Source organism: Podarcis liolepis (genome assembly GCF_965112155.1).
Source record: "Podarcis liolepis genome assembly, chromosome: 7".
Taxonomy (NCBI): domain Eukaryota; kingdom Metazoa; phylum Chordata; class Lepidosauria; order Squamata; family Lacertidae; genus Podarcis; species Podarcis liolepis.
In genome coordinates, this window is record NC_139561.1 from 1,000,435 (window position 1) to 1,025,030 (window position 24,596).

At 44.1% G+C, this 24,596-nt stretch overlaps 2 long non-coding RNA genes across 2 annotated transcripts; both read right to left on the reverse strand.

Annotated features, from left to right (window-relative positions):
* Nucleotides 1–5,467: 5,467 nt before the first annotated feature.
* Nucleotides 5,468–24,483, reverse strand: LOC310712011. The gene is made up of 2 exons (XR_014528725.1): nucleotides 24,012–24,483; nucleotides 5,468–5,906 (listed from the first exon to the last, which is right to left on the reverse strand). It is a non-coding gene; the product is annotated as an uncharacterized lncRNA (long non-coding RNA).
* Nucleotides 17,870–23,498, reverse strand: LOC310711997. Its single transcript, XR_014528710.1, has 2 exons — nucleotides 22,752–23,498; nucleotides 17,870–20,061 (listed from the first exon to the last, which is right to left on the reverse strand). It is a non-coding gene; the product is annotated as an uncharacterized lncRNA (long non-coding RNA).
* Nucleotides 24,484–24,596: the final 113 nt, after the last annotated feature.

Sequence of the window (24,596 nt, forward strand, 5' to 3'; positions counted from 1 at the left end):
GGGAATTTCCAGAAGGAGTAGCATTTACATACAAAGGGAAGGGGCACAGACTGACAAAATCGGATGAGGTGGATAAATTTTTTAGAAGATACAAAGAACTGACCAGAGAAGGAGAAGAAGCAGAGGTGGCAGGAGCAGGAGGTGATGAAGGAGACTCTGTAGAGTTGGAAGAGGAAGAGGAGCGAAGCAGAAAGGATAAAAGAAGAGGAAGAGGAGAAAAACGGGAAGAAGAAGATGAAATTGAAAAAGAACAAGAAGAGGAAGAGAAATAAAAATATAAGAGGAAAAAATATTTAATTGGCAGACACTATGGCACTAAAATTATGGACGTGGAATGTGAATGGAATGAACGATTAAAAAAAGGAATAAAGTGGGACAATATTTAAAACAAAAGAATTTGGAGATTATTTGTTTACAAGAGACCCATGTTAAAAAAACGCACAGGAAAATTTTAATTAATAAAAAATTAGGAAATGAATTTATTTCATCGGATAAAAGCAAAAAGAGAGGTGTGGTATTGTACATAAAACACAAATTAGAGGCACAACAATTATTTAAGGATGAAGAAGGCAGGATCATAGCAGTCCAAGTCAATTGGCAAGGTGAAAAACTGATAATTATTGGAGTATATGCACCAAATGGTAGTAAAGCAGAATTTTTCAAAGGTCTGGAGGAAAAATTATTTGAACATTTGGATCAAAAAGTAATAATAATGGGTGATTTGAATGGTGTGGTATCAATGGAGATGGATAGACTTCGGGCTAAAGGCAAATCAAAGGAAGGGAAGTTACCAAAAACTTTTTTTGACATGGTGGAAAATTGTAACTTGGTGGATATATGGAGATTTAGACACCCATTAGAAAAAACAATTTACTTTTCATTCAGAGGTAAATCAAGCAATGTCACGAATTGATCAGATATGGGTTCCTAGTGAAATAACCACAAGAATAATAAAGACTGAGATTCAACCTAAAGTTCTATCAGACCACAATGCGGTTAAAGCTATTTTAAAAGGAAATGAAGAAAAATATTTTCGGTGGAGATTAAATGAAAGTCTTAGATGATCAGAAGATTGTGGACAGAGCTCAGAAATGTTTAATGGACTATTTTGTAAATAATGTTAACAAAGGAACAAAGATGAGTACGGTTTGGGATGTGAGCAAAGCCGTTATGAGAGGATTCTTCATTCAACAAAATGCAATAAAAAATAGAATGAGAGAAAAAGGGGGAAAAGAAATTTTAAGACAAATAATGGAGAATGAAAAAAAATTAACTATAAGACCTAAGGATGAAAAGGTCAAGCAAAGTATAAAAATGTTCCAGACACAATTTGCGATGATAATCAATAAAGAAGTAGAATGGAATATAAGAAGAATGAAACAAAAGAATTTTGAATTTGCAAATAAATCAGGGAAATGGTTAGCGTGGCAAATTAAAAAAAGGAAAGAACAGAACACAATTAATAAAATCAAAATAGAAGATCAAGAGATTGAGAATCCGAAAGGAATAAGGAAAGGTTTTGTGTACTTTTACCGAGATCTATATAAAAGAAAAGAGAAACTCAACATAAAGACAATGGAGGAGTATTTAATGAAGAAAAAGTTGCAAAAATTATCAAAGAGTAATAAAATTAAATTGAATGAACCAATAGAATTAAAAGAAATTCAAATGGCAATAAAGGATTTGAAGAGTGGGAAGTTGCCAGTACCGGATGGATTCAGTGCAAGATATTATAAAGAAATGAAACACACTCCACTTGCACCATTGAAAGAAGTAATGAATAACATATTGAAAGAAGGAGAAATACCTGAGACCTGGAAAGAAGCATATATAACGTTTATTCCCAAACAAGACTCTGATTTAACACAGGTTAAAAATTACAGGCCAATTTCATTACTGAATAATGACTATAAAATGTTTGCAAATATTTTAGCAAATAGGATGAAAAAGGTATTAAAGGAAATGATTCATAAGGATCAAACAGGTTTCCTTCCTGGTAGGCAGATGAAAGATAACATAAGAAATATAATTAATATAATAGAGTATCTGTCAAGCAGGAAGGATAAACAAGCGATGTTGATATTTGTGGACGCCGAGAAGGCCTTTGATAATATTTCTTGGGAATTTATGTTAAAGAATTTGGAATTTATGGATATGGGTCAATCTTCCCTGAGTGGTATAAAGGCAATATATTCGGAGCAGAGAGCAAAATTAATTGTTAACAATGTTATAACAGAAAACATTGCCATAACTAAGGATAAAGGGTGTCCTTTATCTCCGTTATTATTCATTTCGGTCCTAGAAGTCTTCCTACGAACACTAAGAAATAATGAAAAAATAAAAGGTGTGACAGTTGGTTGTAATGAATACAAGGTCAAAGCCTTTGCCGATGACTTGGTTATAACTATAGAAGATCCTATGCAGAGTGTCAAAGAGGTGTTAGAAGAGATTGAACATTTTGGTCAGGTGTCCGGCTTTAAGTTAAATAGGAAAAAAACTAAAATAATTGCTAAGAATATGGATCAAGAGACAATAGAAAGAATACAGCAACAAACAGAGATGAATGTGGTTAAGACAGTTAAGTATTTAGGGATTACGTTAACTCCCAGGAGTATTGACCTGTTTCAAAACAACTATGTACCAATATGGAATAAAATTAAACGTGATCTAGAGGTGTGGGGAAGAATGAAACTATCATTATGGGGAAGAATTGCAACGATAAAGATGAGCGTGCTACCGAAAATGTTATTTCTGTTCCAAACAATTCCAATAATTAAAGGTGTGACAATATTCAAAGAATGGCAAAGAATAACGTCAAGATATATCTGGCAGGGCAAGAAGCCAAGAATAAAATTTAAGATATTAACAGATGCAAAAGATAGGCTTTGCCCTGCCAGATTTAAAGTTATATTATGAAGCTTCGTGTCTTTGCTGGGTGAAAGAATGGATAAAGTCAGAAAACACAGAATTGTTGGATTTAGAAGGTTATGATAATAGATTCGGTTGGCACGCGTATTTATGGTGTGAAAAGAATAGAGTGCATAAAGGTTTTGAAAACCACATCTTTAGAGGATTGTTGATTGAAGTCTGGAATAGGTATAAAAATTTATTAGAGTTTAAAACTCCATATTGGCTATCACCATTGGAGATAATGAGTGTGAAAAAGATCAATATGACAGGGAGATGGATTACATATGAGAATTTGATAATCAAAGAAGGTAATAAATGGAAATTGAAACCATATGAAGAAGTTAAAGAAAATGTGAATGATTGGTTGCACTATTTTCAGTTGAATGCAATGTTCAAAAAAGAGATGTCAGAAAGAGGTTTTCAGGAAAAGAAATCTAGGTTTCATCAAGAAATCTTGAATAGTGATGTTAAAATTTTATCAAAAATGTATAAATTATTACTTGAGTGGCATACAAAGGACGAGGAAGTAAAATCAGTTATGATTCAGTGGGCCAAAGATTTTGGTTATAATATACAATTTGATGAGTGGATAAAATTGTGGAAAGAAGGAATGAAATTCACATAAAAGAAAATGTTATGAAAATGATATCTAGATGGTATGTAACACCAGTGAAACTTGGTAAGATGTATAAAGTCAGTAATAAATGTTGGAAATGTCAGGAAAAAGAAGGAACATTTTATCACATGTGGTGGGAGTGTAAGAAAGTGAAAGGTTTCTGGGAAATGATTTATAATGAGATGAAGAAAATGTTGAAATATACTTTTGTTAAGAAACCAGAAGCATTGTTATTAGGAATATTAGGGAATGGAATTAAAAAGAAGGATGTGAAGTTATTTAGGTATGCAGTGACAGCAGCTAGAATTTTGATGGCCCAGAAATGGAAACAGGAAGAAATGCCAACGAGGGAAGAATGGAGAATGAAACTGATGGAATATGCAGAAATGGACAAATTAACGGGGAAAATTCGGAACCAACGCGATCAGAGATTCACCGAGGACTGGAATAAATTTACAGAGTATATCAAAAATGTATGTGAGGAGCAGTTAACGCTTGTTGGCTTTCAAGAAGCCAATGATTGATAGAAATGTTGCTTAAAAGATATGATAAGATTAAGATTGTTAAAGAGCAATGTAAATTTAAGAAATGTGAGTAATTGTGATAATATGGAAAATTGTCAGATAGGCTGAGGGAAGTTTAAAAGATGTATATGTTAGAAGTGGATGTTAAATATGGATGGAATGTATATTGGAAATTGAATTTAAAAAAAAGAAATTCAATTCAATTTGAATTTAAAGGCAAGTCCACAAAATTCATGCTTTCCAAACATTACACAAACCAAAACACAGCCATCCTTCTGAATTTGCAGTTCTCTGAATTTTGAGATGCACTTCTCCAGCCAAGTAATATACAAAACACATAGATGAGGTAAGGTGTACAAAAAAAATCATACATCTGTGAAAATATTGTATAAAAATGCACTACATATGGGAAAATTGGTTTGAGAAAATGTGTCTGTTAGGCAAAATGGAAAAAGAAAAATGTGTAGATTTAAATAATGGGGTAGGAGAGTTGAAAATAATGCCAATAGAGCTCACATCTGGCAAACAATGTCCCCCTTGGATTCAGATAGTACATGGGTAGATGAGTCAAAGAAGCCCGGGACACAAATTTTCTCAGCCCTCCAGTCTTGGGTGGCTCCTTTAACAGAAGTAATGTATTTAGTGTTAACTCTAGAAGTGTAGACTCAATTCTGATCAAACTAAGTCTCCTAGAGCCCAGAACACACCAGGAGGCTTTATTATGGTATGGTAGTGGGCATAGCTGTGTTGTAACTTTTGAATAAATGTAATCATCATCATCATCATCCAGGTTTGTGAAGGTGTAGAGCTGAGATGAAATGCAACATTATTAACCCTTCCCTTGATCAGTCCATACTAGAGACGGCTCAAGATATCTTCAGGCAACTGACCATTTGCTGTCCTTTCTTGGCCCTGGGCCAAGCACTGGAAATGGTTGGTTTTTCCTAAATTTCTCCAAAGGAACTCAAGGCAGCCAATGAATTGTAATAATGAAAACAAGAATTAAAATGTTGTTTTTTATTTTTAAAAAAACCATTATTGGGCATGTGTCAAATGGGAGCAACGCATAGCAACCTCTGCTAATTCCTGGGAAAGTGTGGCTCCCTTGCCTTGCAGGCAGGGCTGAGATTCAGGACCCATCTCAGCAAGCAAGGGAGCAAGGAAACAGGCATCTCTCCCCCGACTGCCTGCTGTCTGGGTCGGCTCAGTGCTGATGAACACTGGAGATTCATTTTCCAAGTCTTCTTGAAAGGACATTACAGGGAAGCCACAAACCCAACCCACCCAAATCCCTGCCTCTGGTTGGAGCAGCCCTTCAAGGGTTTCCAGAGGAAGAAGTGGCGAGTGGCAGGGAGATGCCAAGTGTGGAAAAGGCCCGATGAAGACTTCAGAAATAACAGAGGCATTTGCAAAGAACTCACAATTCCATTCTTGTTATTTTACTTTTTCAAAATTCCATTTATAATATTTCTCTCACACACAACTCCGGTCACCTTTATTTAACCCTGACATTTCCATGAATTCCTGATGCTCCTCCTGGGGCAGCAGAATAACCTCCCACCTGCTGGGTGCCCAAGTCCTCCCACAGCTGCTGAAATTCCAGAGGTCATAGCAAGAGGAATTTAATCTAGCCGCAAACATGTGCTCATACCCAGCTTGCTCCATAGTCTAGACAGTTTTCAGATAAAGACTGTCAAGGATGAGCTGGGCTACTTTGTCAAGGAGGTAAAGGGTGAGATGCAACCCAGCACAGCTCCTGCTGCACAACCTTTCGTGTGATGCAGGGCCAATGGCCCCAGACCAGATAAGAACACAGGCAGCTTCTGAGCTTCACAGAACTCTTCTTCAGGCTTAACCTTAAACAAGAAAGGCAGAAATAAAGACGTCATTTTCTTGATGAATCACAGCACAGTCTCACTGGTCAGACATCATTGGGTTTGCTGCCAAAACCAAACGGGTTTTCTACAGAATGGTTTGTTTGTCTGCAAGGGAGAGGAAGCCTGGAGGCTTTTTGGCTCTGTTTGATGTCACAATAGAACAGCAATAAATATTGGTTAGTTAACCATAAAAATATTGTGAAGACCTGTCTTAAAAGTACAATTTTAAAGAGATGTCTAAAAGGTGGCAGGGACAGTTTGTGCCAAATGTCTACAGGCAGAGAGTTCCACAGGGCAGGGCTTGCTCCCTCGTAAAGGCCAAGCAAACCTCAGGTGCCTGGAGGACCGCCAGAAGTGCCCCATCAGAGGAACTCAGAGTGTAAAGAATCCGATTGTCCTTAAGGTATTTGGGACTCAAGTTGTTCAGGCCTTTGTAAATTAGCACAAAAACTTTGCGCCTGTTTTGACAGCAAATCAACAGCCAGTGTCGCTCTCTCAACAGCAGAGGAACACGTTGCCAATAATTGGCTCCTGTGGCCAGCCCAAAAGATTTTGGCACCTGAGGTTTACCGCAAAATCATGCCCCCCCCCCCCCGCGCACCAAGGATGAAGAGCAGAAGAAAGATTGACATCAGGAAAAAGGGGTAGAAGAAAAGTCAATCATGGGATATGCTGTCCCAGTGGATTCTGCCACCTGAAGTAGGTGCCTCATCTTGCCTGACCTTGCCCTGCCAAGAGGTAATCTGGCTACTGCATTCTTCCCTAGTTGCAGCTTCTGGACCAGATACAAGGGCAGCCCCACAGACAGTACGTTACAGTAATTCAGCCTGATGTTGGCATTGATCCGCCAGAACTGAACCCTCAAGTGTCGATCCCCCTGGAGCTTGGCCAACAATTGGCAGACTCCAGGGCTGCACTGCTGTGGGGAAAAAACCCAGTGGCAAAGGAAGCCTCTCCAGCACCTGGGGAGGGGCGCCGAGGGGCGGGGCAAACAGCTGGCAGCGCATGCGTAGCGCCCATATGGAGTGCGCATGCGTGGCGCCCGTACAGACAGCGCTCAAGCAGTAGCTTGTATGGATGCTGCGCATGTGATCTTGGCCGCTCTGCAGCTGGGGAGGGGCAGTGGGCCATCTTGTCACCTCCCCTGGGTTGCACCCCCCGCCCCCCTTCATACACCCCTGAATAAACCCCTCTTGAAATGGTCATGCTGTAAGATCTGGACTCCCTCCAGACAGACTGAAGGTGTAAATAGGTGAATAAGCCATAGTTCTTAAAGCTACAACAGTGTCTGCCGTGTCTTCAGTTCTCCAAAAGAGCACAAACCTTGGGTGAGTGCCTGGAACCCCCTGGGATCTCACCAACACTCGGCAGAGAATGGGGGTGGTGCCCAACTCTTGTAGCAATATCATCTGATTTGACCCAGGATGATTTGGAGAGCCTAGATGGGTGGACCTAAATCCCCCAGCAGTCAGCCCAGCATAGGCACCATCTCTGGGAGCCCTGGGGGCCTCAACACCCACAGAACTTCCACTACCTATTGGAGCAGCCCCAATCCCATTCCTACTTGCGTGCAAGCAGGAGGGGGCTGGGATCCCTCAGCTGGGAAGGGAGGCTTCCCATTGCCTAACTGAGAGACCCCTGCCCTGCTCCTGCTTGCACACAAGTAGGAGTTGGGAGGCTGCTCCAATAGGCAGCATGAAGCCTCCCTTCCCAGCTGAGTTGCTGGGGTCAAGGAAGGTGGAGGCAGCCCGGAAGCTGCATCTGAGAGCCCCTGTACCACCATCATATGGGGACTTCCCAGCAGCTCCTGAAGTCAGCCAGAGCCAACTGCTCCGGGCTGCTGAGACTGCGTTTCCCGGGGATGTTAGATGAAATCCGGGGACATTCCGGGGATGGAATTTGTCTGGGGACTTATTCGCAAATCCGGGGACTGTCTCCAGGAAATGGGGACGTCTGGTAACAGTTTGCAGATGAGCTGAGGGTTAAGAAGGGCATGTATGAGAAATGGAAGAAAGGGGAAATCACAAAGGAGGAGCATGCATGAGTAGCCAACAGTTGCAGGGGGAAAGTCAGGCGGGCTAAAGCTCAGAATGAGCTCAGGCTTGCAAGAGAGGTTAAAAACAATTTTAAAAGGTTTATTTGACTATATTCAAAGCCAGAAGAAGAACAAACAAGGGGTAGGTCCTCTGTGTGAAGACGCATGAAATGGTATTGGGTGACAGAGAGAAGGCTGGACTGCTCAACCTGGTGATAACAGAAGGAATGATGTAAGGAGGGAGCTGCAGCCCAAGATAGGAAAAGAGAGGGTAAGGGAACAACGAGCTACTTTAAATGAATTCAAATCTCCAGGGCCTGATGAGCTGCACCCAAGCTTGCAGATATAATTGCAGAGTCTCTGTCAATAATCTTTGAGAATTCCTGGAGAACAGTTGAGGTCCCTGCAGATTGGAGGTCTGGGGCTGCAAAAGTAGAGGAGGAGGAGAAGAAGAGTTTGGATTTGATATCCTGCTTTATCACTACCCGAAGGAGTCTCAATCTCCTTTCCTTTCCTCTCCCACAACAAACACTCTGTGAGGTGAGTGGGGCTGAGAGACTTCAGAGAAGTGTGACTAGCCCAAGGTTACCCAGCAGCTGCCACATGGAGGCAGTGGAATTGGAAGCAAAAACAATGTGTGGCACTTTGGCCCCTCAGGCCTTTGGCACTCTCTCCAGGCCTGCCCCCTCACCAGCCCAGCAACAGGCCTCCCTCAGGTCTTTCTGCCAGGCTGGAATATGTCCTTGGATGTTGCTTCTTGCTTGACTGCAAGGTGTGTGCATGTGGGTGTGGGTGTCAAAGTCTCTAAATTGTGTTTGAAAGGTTTTTGGAATGCAGGGTAAGAGTAGCATTGTTTGTCTTGCCCACTTTCCCCTCTGGTCCTGCTCACACTGGTATGTGGCCCCTGAAAGGTCGCCCATGAGGGAATGTGGCCCTTGCCTGGAAAAGGTTCTCCATCCTGCCTCAGAAACTTTCTATACTAAGCAGAAGCAGAGTTTCCCAATAAGACTCATGTGGGGATGATTAGGGAGGCGAGAGAGGATATATTATTTAATGGTATCCTTCCTAACTTGCGCTAGCAAGTTCCATATTCTAGCAGAGTTCCAAACATCCCCCTTTTTAAATTACGCAGCGATCAGCTTGTTGCTGACTCATCTGAGTCTTACTATTAAAGATTCCTTCCTGGTAAAATCCCCTCTAATCCCTCTTAAAAAGAATAAAGACAAGAATCTGATTAACGTTAATATACAAGTAGTTTACTCAACAGATTCATTCAGGTTCACAGACCTATCCCTGAAGGCAGACTTAGGTTACATAACAACTAGAACCATTCCATAAAGAAGTTAGTCCCAAGTGACAGCGACTAAGCAGTCCAAACACACAGCAATACCCAAAATGAAGAAGACACACTGATCAGAACATGGAGGCCGTGTGCTCCTTCTTGCTAGTACAACAGACCGCACCCTCTTCAAGTCTTTCCCAGTTCAGGAGGAAACAGGAAGTCTTCTCCCGAGTGGGACAAAACATCCCTTAACATGTCCACTGTAGGGATGTTGTACTTGACTGCAGTTTTACATCCCACAACTCACTCACCTTGTGCCTTTCTTTCTTTCTTTCTTTCTTTCTTTCTTTCTTTCTTTCTTTCTTTCTTTCTCTCTCTCTCTCTCTTCCCTTTGTTTAGGTAAAATGTTTCCAAGTCAATGTCATTAAACCCAGACCCCATTCAGCTGTAGCCATGTGCATTTTCTTACTTTTATAACCAGCCTTCAGACTGAACTCTTTCTTGAACAGATTCCTTTTCCTTTTTTCCCACAGATCAGGCACCGTTGGGCTGCCACCTCAGCTGAGAAAAGCCATCATCCAACATGCTTACTCTTATTTTATTTATTACAGTTATCTATATCCTGCCTTTCAGGATACAAATTAAGTGGCCCCTGCCACTTAATGGATCCAAATGGTTTCCAGAGAGTGGTAGGAGATGTTTTATCCCATGTTGATGGCCTTTCAGCTCGTTACATACAGTGAAGATACCAGGTAACCTGACATCTGGCTGGTTGATAGGGGATCAAATACTTATTTCACTCATTATAATGCACATCAATCTCTGACTTTTGTCTTCTAGGTTTCTGGGGGTTTTCCTGTTGTTTTTCTGTCTCTCACAGCTACAATAAACCTACCATTAAAATTATGGACTGGTCATTTCTTCGTCAGAGGGTAAAGGGGCAAATTTAGCAGGTGGTCAAATACTTTTCCCCCTCACTGTACATTGGCTCCTAGTACGTTTCCGAGCACAATTCAAAGTGTTGGTGCTGACCTTTAAAGCCCTAAATGGCCTCAGCCCAGTATACCTGAAGGAGTGTCTCCACTCCCATTGTTCACTGAGGTCCAGCGCCGAGGGCCTTCTGGCAGTTCCCTCACTGTAAGGTTACAGGGAACCAGGCAGAGGGCCTTCTCGGTAGTGGCACACACCCTGTGTAACGCCCTCCCACCAGATGTCAAGAAAATAAGCAACTATCCTACTTTTAAAAGACATCTGAAGACAGCCCTGTTTAGGGAAGTTTTTAATGTTTAATGCTGTATTGTGTTTTAATATTCGGTTGGAAGCCGCCCAGAGTGGCTGGGGAAACCCAGCCAGATGGGTGGGGTATAAATATATTATTATTATTATTATTATTATTATTATTATTATTATTATTATTATTATTATTATTCCAAGGTGCAAATAACCAAAACAAGTTTAAACCACAATAAACAACATCAACATTCAATTTGAAAAGTAGCCAGGCTCCTTCCCACAGGGCAGCGATGTAACAAGGCATCAGTTCATTCCAACCCATGTTGTTTGCAAGCAGCATTGTTTCTCTTCTGCTGCAGTTAACTATGTTATTTCTTTCCCTGGCCACTGTGGGGGAATTTCACTCAACTTATTATGTTATTATTTGCATTTTTAAGAATGTTATTTCATCCCACTCATCACAGTGCAAAGTAAAAGCAAGGCAAATAGGAGAAATGCAATAAATTATGGATTGTTTGCAGACTGAAAGTAACAACAGTGAATATCAATCCTAGTCACTAGATAGGTGTCCGTTCTGGACATGAGATGAATAAACAAACATCTGCAATTTGCATTCCTGTTTCCAGTGTGGTGTAGTGGTTAAGAGGAGTAGTCTTGTAATCTGGGGAACCGGGTTCGCGTCTCCGCTCCTCCACATGCAGCTGCTGGGTGACCTTGGGCCAGTCACACTTCTCTGAAGTCTCTCAGCCCCACTCACCTCACAGAATGTTTGTTGTGGGGGAGGAAGGGAAAGGAGATTGCTAGCTGCTTTGAGACTCCTGAAGGGGAGTGAAAGGCGGGATATCAAATCCAAACTCCTCCTCCTCCTCCTCCTCCTCCTCCTCTTCTTCTTCTTCTTCTTCTTCTTCTTCATTGGAATTCTCTGAATTTCTTAGTGGTAGGCAACTACTGCTCCGCAGCTCATGTGGGGAAGGGAAAAGTCCATTTGTAGGCAGCTCTGGGGTCTTCTTCCCCTCCCTTCCTCCCTCCCTCTCTCTTCAGTTCTGGGTTAGCTCACTTAACATCAAGCACATGCTGAATTTAAACAGTGTCAAATGTAAGCCTCACTACAAACAAACAACTGGGACTCCACTCATGCACTCAGGATTATTCCATGGCAGAAAGTGCTGTAGTTTTACCTATCACATTTGACATAATTGAGTGACAGGTGTGTGTTGCCTGCCCAAAACAGCAGCATGGGCCAAATTTGCTAGTCTGGCCAATCTCATTTGCCCCCCTTGGCCTGAGATTCCTTTCCCTGCTGAAGGCCAAGGGACATTCAACAGTCTCTTGAGCATGAAAGGCCAGGCACTTGACAGAGCACCTTGCAGAGAGTGAACCACCAGCGCCAGCAGAAGCAGCAGAGCTGGAAGAAACTGCTAAAAGTTTATATTTGGCTGGTTTGATGCTCCCTGCTTTGGGTTGCATGTATAAAGTTTGTATGGTGGTTTGGACCTTAAGAGAGAATAGTAAAATAGGCCTGTGACTTACAGTTGTCCCTGAGATGCTGTGTTGAGTGTGTTGGTTGTGTTTAGGGTAAAGAACATTTGGGAGAGAAATGCCATCCCCCATAGCAAAAATCCAGATATCTTTGAACACTTTGCTTCAGATTTGTTCCTTCCTACTAGGCACTGTAAAAGGAGATGTTTTAAATTGATATGCATTGTTTTATTATTATGGGCTGTGCATAATAATAATAATAATAATAATAATAATAATAATAATAATATTTTATTACTTATACCCAGTGCTTTTTTCTGGCTGTACTTACTGTAACTTCATGGTGAGTCCTGGCACCCTTTTTTCAAGCGTGCATGCAGCCACGCTTGTGGGCAGACCGTGACCTTAGAGAACCCGCACAGAGGTGAGGTGGATGCAGATCATGGTAGACAACAAAGAACTGGGTTCAAATGGCTGCTTTGCCATGAAGCTCCCTGGGTCAGGCGGCTTTTTGTCTAACCTGCCTTATAGGGTTGTGGGATGTCAATAATTTTCCTTCTATGTACCCTTGAATAGGAAAATTTGAGTACAGATACAAATAGTAATAGTAGTAACCAGTGAAAGCGGCACATTTTATTTCTCTTATTTTCAGCATATTTATACCAAGCCTGTAAAAACCAGAAGGCAATGGGGAAAGGAAATTGCATTCAGTGGGTGGGGGTGGGGGTAATCACATAAATAACCCAGGAATTTTAGGTAGGCTTTAAAAGTACAGTTTCTAAATGGATGTGGATTGCAAAGGAGAAAGTTTGCCAGGAGTCTTTTCGGATGGAACTTCACTTCAAGACTGACAGAGAAAGAGCACCACCTAGAGATGGTCAGAGGGTGGAAAAATCTATTTTACAACACATTAAAAGGGAAAAAAGGAAATGTTTTATTTAAGTGTTCTGCAGGGACTGCAATTCATTACATAAGAAGGTCACCGTAAATTCAGAGAGAAATAAAAACATTCCTTCTAACACAGCCTTTGCCAACTCAGGGTCCTCCAGGTGCTAGGGAGGCTGTTCTAACCTGTGCTCACACGACAGGAAGAGCAGGTGTGACAGTGCTGCAGCTGCTGCTTTCAGAGGACAGCTGGGCTGAGGCACAGTACCTCAGTTTAAGAACAGCCCTGTTTACAAACTATTCTCTTTACGAACTCCGCAAAACCAGCAGCAGTGTTCCGGTTTGCGAATTTTACCTTGGTCTAAGAACGGAAGCTGAATGGTGGAAGGGCACCGGCGGCAGGAGGCCAAGGCCTCATGAGGGAAAGTGCGCCTCAGTTTAAGAACGGTTTTGGTTTAAGAATGGACTTCTGGAATGGATTAAGTTCGTAAACCGAGGTACCACTGTAATAAAAAAATATTTATTATTTATACCCCGCCCATTGGCTGGGTTTCCCCAGGGGGTCTGGAGCTTGTGGGTTTCACAGAATCATGGAAGGGGCCCTAAGGGACATCCAGGCCAAGCCCCTACAATGCTGGAATCATCTGTCCAATGCGGAGCGCTAACCCACCACCCTGAGAAGAAGAGTCTCGTGCTGTAGCGACTGAGGTCATTAAGGAAACCCCCATTCCCCGCCCAAATGCAAGTATCACTTCTAAATGTCACAGTCTGAAGTTTCTCTGATTGAGAAAGGGCCCAAATGGGTAGACAGTCAACGCACAACTTGTGCTCTTTTTCCTTATGTGATGGCAACCTTATGCAGATGATGGAAGAATGAAGAAAGAATTGGGAAAAGAAGGGGGAAATCAAAATACGAGGTAGAAAAACATCGGGAGGAGGAGGGAGAGCGGGCAACAGCAGCTGGCAATCCCATCGCCCATTGCACTTGCCCTGGGAGAGAGTTTGGGCTTTGCCAGAGAGTTGGAGTCAGAGAGTCAGAGAGTTGCACAGGGCCTAGCGAGAACACAGAGAGCCAGCAGAGGTGTTCCCAGGATTATCTGGGAGAACGCACATAGCGTTCTCTTTGCATGTGTGTGAATTGCATGGTACAGATGTGACCGACGTGCATGCCCTTCTGACAGGAATGCTCGATGGTGCATTGTGGAGGCATGATACAGCCCCACTGAATTTCCCCCTTCCTCTCAGGAAAAATTTGCTTCAGTGCATTTGCTTGGGAAATGCTTGACAACTGCACATTTTGTTATGTTTGCTCCCAAAAAAACCCTTTTAGCTGGACACTGAAGTCAGGGGTCTTCACTTACCAAGGGTTAGGCAGGGATGGAGAACATGTACACACACACACACACACACACAATGCCCAGCAGAGGCACATTCAGGGCAGCAGGACCGCTGAGCCTGGGGGTACCACAGGGCCTGGCAACTCTGACATAGTGAATTGAGCAGAACAGAAGGCGAGAGGCGGGGGGACACTGAGTTTTGGTTGTGCACAGGGCGCTGCTGCAGTCTGAAAGACCAAAGTCCACTTCTGCCACCAGATGTTGCTGCATTACAATTCCCATCATTCCTGACCCCTGGTCATGCTGGCTGGGGGTGGGGGGGAGCTGGGAGTCCAACTACTGAGCTCACCACCCTGGTTTAGGCTGTTTGGGGGCCATTTTGCGACAATATGAGAAAACATGTATAACCCCCAACCCCTCTCAAAGCAAAAGGCTTAACAGGAAGGACCTCATCCCAGGAGCCAAACTGTGCAGAAATAGTAATGTAGATTTCTCTCTGTGGTAGAACCTAATTGGAGATGGCAGACATAGCAGGCATGATGCAGTTCAGCATCATCTGGAGGAGAGGACCCCACATCTACCCATGTGGAGCCTCCACAGTCAAAGGAAATATACCTCTGAACCCCCAATGCAGCAAACAGTGGGAAAAGATCATGTCTTTCTTGTAAGCTTCCAGAGGCATCTGGCTGGTGGCGGCTGCAAAGAGGCTGGTAGGCAAGATGGGCGTTGCTTGGCTCCAGGAAGGCCAGGTTCAAGCTCCAACCCCAGTTCCAGATTGGGGAAGTCTTCTGCACCGTGGTGGGTTCTGGCTTTAGAAGGGCTGTGACCACATGCTTCTTCTTCTTCTTTTGTATTCTTATTAAAGATTTTCTTGATTTACAGGAGTATGTGTAATGTCTCTCTCTTGTATTTTTTCCATGTAACATTTTTACAAATCAGTTTCGCTTGTTGAGACATTAGAAAGAAAAGGGGGAGAGGGGTGGAGGGAGGGAAGATGGGTGGGGGTGGGGTCAGGTGGTTTCTATTTTGCTTAATGTATGTAGAGTTTGGTGTCAGCGTTGCTTGTGCAGGTTCTCTGCTGTTCACTTGTGTTCCTTTGGTGGTGAGAGAGGTTGGGGTTGGCCTAGGGTGTGGTTGTTTGTTTGTGATGGGCTGTGGTGATCTTTGTTTTCATGTGTGAGTGGGGTGGGTGGGTGTTTTGGATCAGGTTAGCCATATTGATTTGTATGCTGTTGGTGGATTATTGCCATTGTCTTGTTGGGCTGTGTATGTGATAAAGGGGAGCGTCTTCTTCTGTTTGTCCCCGTGTCTGTTTCAGTTTATTGGTTAATTTTTCTAGTTGGGCTGTTTCCCATACTACTTGGTACCATTGGTCCATGCTTACTCCTGACAGGTCTCTCCAGTGTCTGGCTATGGTGTTTCTGGCTGCTGAAAGTAGATGGGTTATGAGTTCTTTGTGGTGCAAAAGGGCTTTGTTGTCTTGGAAGATGTATAGTAGGCCCAATTCTGGGGTGATTTCTAATACTTGCTTAGTTATTTTACATATTTCTTGTATGGCTGTTGTCCAGAATAGTTGGATTTTGGGACACTCCCACCACATGTGGAGGTATGTGCCTGTGGAGGTGCACCCTCTCCAGCATTTTGGTGAGGTTCCTGGGCGTATTAGCGCTAGTTTTCTTGGTGTTAGGTACCACCTGCAGGTGAGTTTCAGAGTGAGTTCTTTTCTTTTCGTTGATATGGATTTAAAGGGGGGTTTAGACCATATTCTGGTCCATTGCATGGGGTTAATCTCATAGCCTATGTCATTCCCCCATTGTTTTTTGATAGCGTCTAGGGGGGTTGTGGGATTTTGGAGTAGTATTTTGTATATTGCGGATACCATCCCTTTACCATGTCCCTTTGTTGTTAGGAGGAGGTTTTCGAAGGTTGTCAGGGGCCTAGTTGCTGCTGATTTTACTGTTGGGTTGTTTAAGAGGGCATGTAATTGGTGTTGTGTTAACCAGGGCATTTGGGTGTCTTCTAGTTTGTCTTGTATTTCTTCTGTTGACAAAGGTTTGTTATTTTTATAAAAAGTGTATTAGGCGATATAAGCCTTTGGTTTGCCAGGTTTTTATCTGGAGGTTTTGTGCTGCATGGTGGAATTATTGGGGATGGGGTTGGGGATAGTTTGCCTATTTCTGTTTTCCATGCTTTGAGCATGGTCTGTGTGTACCTGTTAAGTGTTGTGGGAATTTTCTTTAGTTTGTTTGGGAGGAGTGGGTATGCTGTGGTGCAGGTATTTCCAATTGTTTTCCTCTCTAGGTGTACCCATTGTTTTCTCTCATCTTCGAGTATATATGGGATTATATGGCGTGTTTGGTTGGCAATGTAATATGCTTCTATGTTGGGGATTCCCCATCCTCCTTCTGAGGTGGGGAGGTGCAGGTATTTGGGGCTTATTCTTGGTTTTTTATGTGAGAAGATAAAAGAGTGTAGTTTTCTCTGCCAACTGCGGAGTTGGGTTGGGGGAATCCAGACTGGGAGAGTTTGGAATAGATAGGTTAGTTTTTTTTGGGGGGGGTCATTTTGAACATGGCTATTTTGTCTGAGAGAGTGAAATTCATGTTTTTCCATCTCTTTAGGTCTTTGTTAATTTGTCGCCACAGGGGCTTGTAGTTGTGGAGGTACAATTTATTGAGGTTTCTGGTTATTTGTACCCCTAGGTATCTGAACTTGGTGCGGCAAAGTTTTATTTTGGTGACCTTCGTGAGTTCTTTTTGGGTGTGAGGAGGGGTGTTGAAGCACATAGCTTCTGACTTTGTAAAATTTACCTGTAGGCCCGACACCATTGCAAATGTGTTGCGTTCTCTGATTAGGGAGGTTGCTGTGCTTATGGGGTCTGGTGTTGTGACCATTAGGTCGTCTGCAAAGAGCCCTCATTTATAGGTTCTGCCTTTTATTTCCACTCCTTTGATGTCTGTGGCTGCTCGGATTCGGATTGCTAAGTGTTCCAGAGCCAGTGATCACATGCTTGAAACACTTGTTTGTTTTCAAGCATGGGGAGGAACTTGAGGTTTTAAAACTTTTAATTCCCCTCAGGTGGTTTTGCACCTGCCATGCAATAGACTTCTTCTTTTAACCAACTGTTTGCAAGCTGGAATCTGCTTGTGGTTTTGCAATAAAAAACCCTGTGTGGTTGCAGGGCTGTAAACTGCATGCTTTGTGTGCACTCATTTTATCTCAAGACTGTGAGCAACTTGAGTTCGGCTACGGTCGAGGTGCTTGACTGAAGCCAGACCCTGGCACAAAGCACAGCTTTGGAGAAGGATCACACAGACAGACTATATCTATGATTTGTGTCTATTGGAGCTTCCACAAGGGGGCTGTTTTGGGGTATAATTCAGTCACATTCCTGCAAATTCAGGTTGCACCATTAAAGTTGTTGTTGTCAATAACAACAACAACCCCTTTGTCTGTTTGCAGTAAGGAATCTGACATAGAAATGCACTGGGAAGTGTGGGGTAAAGATTGCTTGGTGCAATATCATCTAACATTCCCTGAAAAGAAATTGGAAGGAATTCTCATGGAATCTAACTTCCCCACAGACTTTGTGCAAACAAATCCATGGGGTCACTGTAGCCTTATTAATCCATGGGTCGGAATAATTGTTGCACCCGAGCAGAGACAAAAGGAGCCAAACGACACCAAGGGGTTAATCCAGAGAAAGAGCGTTTTATTCTGCCATCCGGGGGGGCAGAGGCACCTGTGTGATTCAGTTCACAAAAGACAGGCCGCGCCGAAAACATTTTACAAGCAGGTTTTATCCTTTTTTCAAACCCCTTTTTTTCTCTCCCCCTTCACAGATTCTTACATAGAAATGTTGCTTTTCGTTCTCTGGCTCTGTTCCCGGAAGTATGTTGCAAATCAATGTACCAGGACAAGGTTAGCTTGGATCTGGGAAGCGAAAGCTTTACTGTTCTCAGCTCTGAGTTGTTACAGCGTTTTTGTTACAGAGAGGACTGCTTAGCTCATGCTTTTTGTCTTAGAGGAATATGCAGTTTTTAAAATGCGTACTCCGAGGCCTGGCTGGGGGGGGGGGGAGATTCACAAACAGTTTTTAGGGCTTTCTGGGGTAACCCTAACTGTACCCCTTCATTCCATACCTCTCAATTTTGGACAGCCCTTTTCTTAAAAGGGCTCGTCCCAGGAAGGCACAGGCTGATATTCTCGGGTCAGAGCTATAATCTGGGGCCGAAGCATGCGAGAAATCATATTGCGTGTCATTGTATGCAAGCATTGCAGGAAGCAAGGTACAGAAAAGCAAAAAATTAGCAAAATGAAAAGTGGGCCAAGCAGCAGCAAAAACAGGCCTTTTGCCCACCCTAGGTTTGGCAACCAGTCAAGCCATGACATGTCCCATCCCTCCCAGGTTTGGGTAGGAATATGGGCCACTGTTTCAAGTCCTGCTGGCAAATTGCGAATGGCCTCACCATGATCAGAGATGTTAAAGCAACAGGCCCCACCTGTGAGTTTTAACGCTGTACAGAAGCCGCCATGTTGCGCCAGGAGAAAGTCCAACGCTAATCGGACTGAGAGAAACGCATTGCGTGTCTCATCCAATTGCGTGGCAATTAGCCTAAGGGCCGTGGCTGTCGTGTTAGCAACAATCTCTACCACTGCCTGGAGTCTGATTATGCGGTTCAAGTTATAGATCGGCCCCCTTGCCCCAGAGATTTTCTCTCCCCGATTCCATGAGGCTGGAGCATAATGGGCCAGTATCCTTTCCGGAGGCCACTGATTTTTGCCCCAATCCTGGGAGCTGCCACCTGCAAGTGTTGCCAGGTCAGCTGAACGCCTCCTTCTAGGGGGTGCAGAGGGTATCTGGTCAGGAATCCACATGGGGGGTATTAAGTAGGCTGGAAAACAGACCCCATACCATCCTCTTGGGAGGGCATGATAGGCCTTCCTGCCACACACCCAGTAAACATCCTGACCATGGGCAGATATGGTGCCTCTCAGCAAGCGGGCCAGGCATGCAGTTAAATTGGAACCAGTAAAGGTTCCTGTCTCGGACTCAGGCATGTTAGTTGGGGCTGGGAAGGTACGATCACAGTGGGAAGTGCCCACATAGGTCTGAGCGTCACTGGCGTCATTTGATTTGTTGACACAAAGGCAGCCAGTGATCCTGTGAACCTGGAAAGGGACGGAATGATTCCATAAAGAAGAATGGTTGCCCAGAGGCTGGAAGGCAACAAGTGGAGTTGTAACCAAGGATTCATTCCAAGGCACAGGGAGGAGTGGCATTCCTCCGAGAGCATCTACAGGGGCCAGAGTGCAGACGGCACAATTGGTCCGATTTGCAGAGAATGCAACCATCTCAGCAACCTGAATCCACTTATTATATGTGTGGTGGGCCCCCCACGATTGCAGAAGTTGTCTGGTCACTGTGAGTGGTTTTGGCATTTCAAAGGTCAAATGCAGCAGAAATACTAGCACGGGGACCCACAGTCGTATTTTAGCCATTGTATGCACGGGGAGGGGCTTAGGTAAGTGCTAGAGAGTGGGCTGGGGTGTAATTACACTGAAAGTAAAGACCCACTAGACACCCTCCTTTGCAGGGGTGGCGTAAAGCAAACCAGGTCCAGGTACCTTCAATAAAGTTCAGTTATGCAAAAGGAAAGAAAAGAAAATGTTCTCTTTCAATTCATGCTGGATTCTTGAGCCGTGCAAAACGCCAGCGTCCAGGAGTGACGTTTAGCAGGGCTGTAGTCTGGTGGGCGTCGGGTCGTCTGGTGGGCGTTGGGCATCTTGGGTCCCTTCCAACAAGGCTGGAGCGATGTCTGGGCGTCTGGGTCCTCTTCACCTGGTTCATAGGGATGCAGAGGTATCCTGGCAAAAGTCCACCTGTTAAGAGAAGAGATAACAAAGATGGCAGCGATTGCACAGAACAAATTGATAGATAACATTTGCACATAAGGTATATCAACTCAAAGGGGATGCTTGGCAGGAAACTTTGCAAGGGGTTAACAGTTCTGTTCCTTGGGTTAAGTTTGCCAGCCGAGATTTTTAAAAGTCGTATTCATGTGGTTTCAGAGCTCTCGTGGCCTGTAAGCCATGTTGCAAATTTCAGTTGATTTGCCAGTGTCTGTATAAAGAACAATGCACTCCTTGCTTCTGGCAAAGTTTCAAATTCCTCAAAGTATCAATTCCTATGCCGCAGCTCCTTTCAGAGTAAAATTGCACATTAAAAAGAAAAACTTGACAAAGTTCACAGAAAGCATTCACTTGCTTTTTAAGAAAGTCACTTTTCCAGGTTAGTACTTTGGGGCAGAGGGTGGGTAACCCTTGGCATTCTGGGTTTTTTCGCTTGACTGTAAATCCTAATTGGCTTCAGGCAGTAGCAGGTCAGAGTAGCTGGCTGAATGCAGCAGTGTCCTTCTGAGATAGCTGCCAAGAGATAAGCTACTCCAAGCACCTGGCACAAGGGGGGGGGGAAAGCTGATGTCCTGTTACTTTCATGAATGAATGTTAGAAACAGTTAGTTCACTTGCTTCTAGCTGCAGCAGTCTTTCAGCAAGAACAGAGATGAGAAGAAATCATTTTTGAGAAATCTTATTGTTCCCAGCCTGCTTTCCAAAATTACTCCTGGAGGCTCATTGTGCAGCTGAAAAATCTCAGATAATTTTGCCATATTTGTAGGCCTTTTCGCTGCCCGTCTCATGCCTTCTAAAACATTTCTGTGATAAGTCTCTAAGGCCGCCCTTCCCTCTGTAGTATTGTAATCCCAAGGGGGGGTCCGCCTGGGGTAAGAGACCTCAATTGCAGCGTCAGTATTATTTGCTGCCTTGAGCTGTTCCCTGGCACAGGCATTTACCTTGCGGACCTCCTCAGTGGTCAGAATTGTGTCCAAAAGCTGACTTATATCATCATAAGTAGGCATATAGGTTTTGAACACACCTTCAAAAAGTCTAATTATTTTTGCAGGATTTTCCTCAAAAGAAGGATTTTGATTTTTCCAATTGCAAATATCGGAGCTTGTAAAAGGGACATGCTGAATGGTAAAGGTCCTTGGGGGTCGAACACCCCGATCATTTGGCTGTTCCAAAGGATCATACACTTGCCTAAGAGGGGCCACCACAGTGGGCTTGGACAAAGCCTTAGATTTAAGTGTCTCTACATGTTTTGTTGCCCTGTCCCATGCTGTTCTCAAAACCTTTTGCTTTTTTCTCCAATTCTCATCCTGGCACTGGGCTGCTTCTAGAACCCAGGGGGCCACATCCAGTTCTGTTTTAAACGGTTCTACATACTGGAACACTCTGTCAAACTGCTTACTAGTCCATCTTATCTCTTTATCTAGAGTTTTTCTGAAGTCATCATCATCATCACTATCATCATCACCTTTCTCTTCACCTTCCTTGCTTGCATCACAAGGGGATTGGGGAGGGGCAGAGGGGGGAATCTTCTCATTTGGGTCCTCAGTCTGGGCATTGGGCAGAGAAACAGCCCTATTTGCTCCCAGATTTGGTTGCCTTGGCGCAGTGGCTGCATATGGTGGTGGTGGTGGGGTAATTATCTCCTCTTCTAGGACTGGCAAAACTGGTGGCTTTTTAACTTGTAATTGTACTGAACACCGTTTGACTTGGGCAGTCAAAATTCTATTTTTCCGAAGCCATGAGGGATTTTGATCCACATTGGCTTTCCAGATAGAAATATAGGGAATCTGATCTGTGTGAGCCTTGAAAATGTCACTCCATAAAATGTTGACCAAGTTTGGATCAAAGGATCCTCCAGTAGGCCATTCTGGTAAATACGAAGGCCAGTCAACTTCACATAAATGTTGGAGTCTGCTTTTTTTTTTTGAGTTTACATCCCCACTCTTCTGCTTTCGTGGCACTTTTCCAGTTTTCCAGAAAGCTCTGTAGTGGTGTCTCAAGGATTGTTTTACTTCTTTTATTTCCCATGACTCTGGGATCCTGGGGACACTGGGACACTCAGCCCTCCTAACATTATTATTTTTTTTCACTCAGTCACAGGCCAGACGTTGCTGTCAACGTCTCACACACTCAAAACATTCACTGGAGTGTCCCCACACGCACATTCAGGAAAAAACAAACAAACAAACAAAACAAAAAAAACCCATGCACCTCCCCCAATCCCTTTTTTCCCCAAAAAACCACAACCGGCAGCGCTTAGACTTCGACCGGGGCCCAAGAGCACCTTTTACTGCTTCTTCTGGGCACAAAAACCAACCACAACCGGCAGCGCTTAGACTTCGACCGGGGCCCAGCAGTACCCTTTACTGCTTTTTCTGGGCACAAAACCAACAACCAACCATAACCGGCAGCGCTTAGACTTCGACCGGGGCCCTAGCAGCACCCTTTGCTGCTTTTTCTGGGCGCAAAACCAACAACCAACCATAACCGGCAGCGCTTAGACTTCGACCGGGGCCCTAGCAGCACCCTTTGCTGCTTTTTCTGGGCGACACCAAAACCAGTGGCACTTCTTCTACCCTGCTGGCGGAGCTGATCAGGCTCTCTTTTTGCTCGCACCTATCCTTGTGGAGCTTGCTCCCACCTATACCCTGTGGAGCTTACCTTTTTTCTTGAGGTACCTTCTTTCTGCACGGCCGTTGCTCTTTCTCTCCGTCACTTTGTCGCGTGTCCACTCAGGAACGGGTGGCCAGTTCCTCCCACGAAGTTGGCAGGATGTGCACTGGAACTGCTGACCCGGTATCCCGAGCTGCTCGCCTTGCAGTGACGCCCTGGACCTCTTTGTCCCTCGATCTCGGGGAACGTGCTTTTTCCCGGCCAACGCACCAGAAATATGTAGCCTTATTAATCCATGGGTCGGAATAATTGTTGCACCCGAGCAGAGACAAAAGGAGCCAAACGACACCAAGGGGTTAATCCAGAGAAAGAGCGTTTTATTCTGCCATCCGGGGGGGGGCAGAGGCACCTGTGTGATTCAGTTCACAAAAGACAGGCCGCGCCGAAAACATTTTACAAGCAGGTTTTATCCTTTTTTCAAACCCCTTTTTTTCTCTCCCCCTTCACAGATTCTTACATAGAAATGTTGCTTTTCGTTCTCTGGCTCTGTTCCCGGAAGTATGTTGCAAATCAATGTACCAGGACAAGGTTAGCTTGGATCTGGGAAGCGAAAGCTTTACTGTTCTCAGCTCTGAGTTGTTACAGCGTTTTTGTTACAGAGAGGACTGCTTAGCTCATGCTTTTTGTCTTAGAGGAATATGCAGTTTTTAAAATGCGTACTCCGAGGCCTGGCTGGGGGGGGGGGAGATTCACAAACTGTTTTTAGGGCTTTCTGGGGTAGCCCTAACTGTACCCCTTCATCATGAAGAGTTGGATACGACTAAACGACAAAAATAATTACCATTTCTAGAAGAACCATTAGCACTCAGCTTACTAGTTACTTGAAAAGGCAAATTCAATACTAGCTGCTATGTAATTTATTAAGTTCCTATTACTTTGATCAGAATTGATTTTGACTGAATCGTGAGATGCGGTTATTGGAGTAGTTTGCTGTTATCCCGACACTGTATCTCAAGGGAAACGTTTTAGAAGGGCAGGCACATTGTCATCAGTATAAATCATTAACAACTGCTCCTCTTATTATTAATCTTATTTGTCATTATTGACTTGCTAATTATTAAATTATTAGTCGTCATTACAGTATTAACTTGTCATAAGTTTTTTTATTTTAGCACTTGCATCAGGAACATAGCTGTCAACTTTCCCTTTTCTTGCAAGGAATCCCATTCGGGATAAGGGAATTTCTCTTTTAAAAAGGGGAAACGTTGACAGCTATGATCAGGAACATAGTTTCCCGCCTTCGCTTACCTCCACACATGTAACATTCTTGTTTTATGCTGTCTTGTGACATTTTGCATTTCTTTCCCAAAGGACAGCTCTGTTGCAGAGGGATCGCAGCCACGCACCAGACTCGGAAGGGCGCCCAGCTGCGTTCAGTTTGCCAGGTAAGAGGACCCAGCAGTAAGTCTGCAGGGCTTACTTCCGAGTAGACCCGCTTCGGCTCGCGCTGTCCGTCTCCTGCAGGAAAGGCAGCCCAGGTCCCTCCTGCCTCCGCCAACCTGGTGCCCGCCAGATGTGGCGGGGCTGGGGCGGCCAGGGGTCATCCAGCCCGACCCCCGAGTCAGGTGGCCCTCCAAGCTCTGCTCCAAGGAAGGAGCAGAGTCTGCTCAATATTCTTTTAATACACACAATTCAGAGGTGCAATTAAACGGTTTAATATATTTAATCATTAGACCAGCGCAACCCACAAGCAGATGTTCACACGGTTGCTAGAAGAAGAGCGAAGGGGAAGCAGCGCGTGCCGCGCGACGGGACTTGCTCGCGAGTAGGCGCGCCTCCTCCCAGAGCGAACCCGCAAGCGCCTCATCCCGCCAGCCGGACGGGCCCATCTCG